Source organism: Trypanosoma equiperdum, assembly GCF_001457755.1.
Source record: "Trypanosoma equiperdum strain OVI genome assembly, contig: ctg_453, whole genome shotgun sequence".
Classification (NCBI taxonomy): Eukaryota; Euglenozoa; class Kinetoplastea; order Trypanosomatida; family Trypanosomatidae; genus Trypanosoma; species Trypanosoma equiperdum.
Window position 1 is genome coordinate 6,274 of NW_027124369.1, and position 2,164 is coordinate 8,437.

Genomic DNA, 2,164 nt, shown 5'->3' on the forward strand with positions numbered 1-2,164 from the left:
CTTATATTTGTTGAAGTCACGAAAGGGGACCTTCTTTTTGTTTTTGTAACGTATTGTTGCCGTCGGGTGTATGCACCTTGTGGAGGCGTTGAACGTGGCTCCATGCGGCACACTTCGTTGTGTTTCTTTTGCTTTTATTTAGTTCTCTTTTTTTATATTTGGTTTAGCCACATGGCCCAATAACTACACCCCTACACCACCCATTTGGCCTTAACCACCCTTTGGGATGCCCATGGAGGCATTCTACACGGTTGCTTGAAGCCTTCAGCGCGTTATTATTATTATTATTATCAGCAGTCTTTGTCACTGTTATTATTTTGTTTTTTTCTTCTTGTTACCTTTATTTTCATATCTTTTCATTTGTACGTACCGGGTGAAGTCAATAAAAAACGAGAGAGGAGGGAACTGTGTTTAAGAGAGGTGAATTTGGTGTATGAAGCATACGGGAAGCGTAACAGATTTAGGGAAACCTGGTATTTGCAAAAGAAAAAAAAAAGAAAGAAAAAAGAAAAAAAGACACACACACACATGCACACACATGCACGCACACACACGTATAGCGAACCTATAAGGGAAGAGGAGTGATGTTGAGAAGGAAGGAGAAATAAAACGATGGAGGAGGGAAAAAGGCAACAAAGGAGGGAAATAAAGCCCTTTCGTTCAACAGTGAAAGTGATTTTTTTTTTCCTTTTTTCCCACCTTTTTTTGAAAAAAAAACTTTGTTTTCTGTCCTCTTCCTTTCTTCCCCACATAGGAATTGGTTTAGTGAAGAGTGAGCGGGAGTGTGGAATGTAAGATGAAGTGGGTGTAATATTTTTTTTTGTTTTGTGAGGTGTTAGGGAGAAGGGGGAAACACTTTGTGTGGTGAGATTATTGTGTTGTTAGTGAGTGGATACCGACGAAAAGGCAAGGGAAGGAAAAAGGAGAGGGGGGAAAAAACAACAACAACAACAAAGAAAAGCAAAAGGGTGTTCCGAAACAACAACAACAACAATTGCATAAATGGAAGGCTTGTGTATATGTTTACCGTGAAGCAACGCGTTGGGTTTACCCGCCTTCCCGTATATTTATTCGTCACCATTAAAGAAAGGGAGAAGAAATATGAAAAAAAGAAATCCAAAGGGGATGAGGGATGACGTAACTGTTCTATGAATGCCCAACGTGAACACGTGCTCATGCACACACTTATATGTAGCAACAATTACAAACGAATACAAAAAAAAATAAGTATAAGTAAATAAACAACCACACATATATATATATATATATATATATATACGTTTTCCTGTAAGTTTAAAATACTTGTTTTAGGATTCATGGTAAGGAGAGAAAAGTTATATAATGATAACATGAATATACATATATGAATATGTACGCTTGTGGAGGAGGTGTGTGTGTGTGTGTGTGTGGGGAACCCTGGCAGCGGGAAAGTACATTAACTTTCCGGTGTAGTGGGGGTTATAAGTTTTTTTCTTTCTGTTTTCCCCTTTCACCCCCTTGTTGTTGTTCCCTTTTTTTTTTTGTTTAAGCTTGTGAATCAGTGGTGCCCTTCTCCATTGCCATCAGTATTGTAGGCGAAACGGTATTCCTATACTTTTGTTTTTCTTTCCTTTCTTGCAGTCCTTTCCCCTGTCTTCACTCACAACTGTTGTGTGATACATTTGATTACTTTTTTTTTCTTTCTTTTTAAATTTTGGCTGCACTTCTTTCGCTCCATGTACAGGTTTACAGAAGGCAGTTTTCTTGGGAAAGAGTGTGTTACTTAATTTCTATGGTAAGTGAGTGAACAATGGATGATTATGACGTCTCTAAGGTCGCGCACAGTCATTGCTGGCACACCGTAGCATTCCTTGAAGCATATCTTTTCTCTTGTCTAAAATTCCCCCCATTGCTGCGGCATTTACTTGCTGGATTTCACCCTCATTCTTGCTTGTTACTCTTCTTCCTCTTTGTCTTCTCACTGTTTGTGTTTCCATGTGCCCTTTTTTAAAAAAATTATTTGTTGTATGTACCTTTTCAGGTATTGTGAGTGAATAACACATTAAACAAGCCAGAAATTAAGGGACGTGAACCTAATAGGGACACTCAAGGGAATTGGGGCGGGATAGTGTGGAGTGGTGAGACCCACTGAAGTGACGGCAATCCCTGAAGAAGAAAAAAAAAA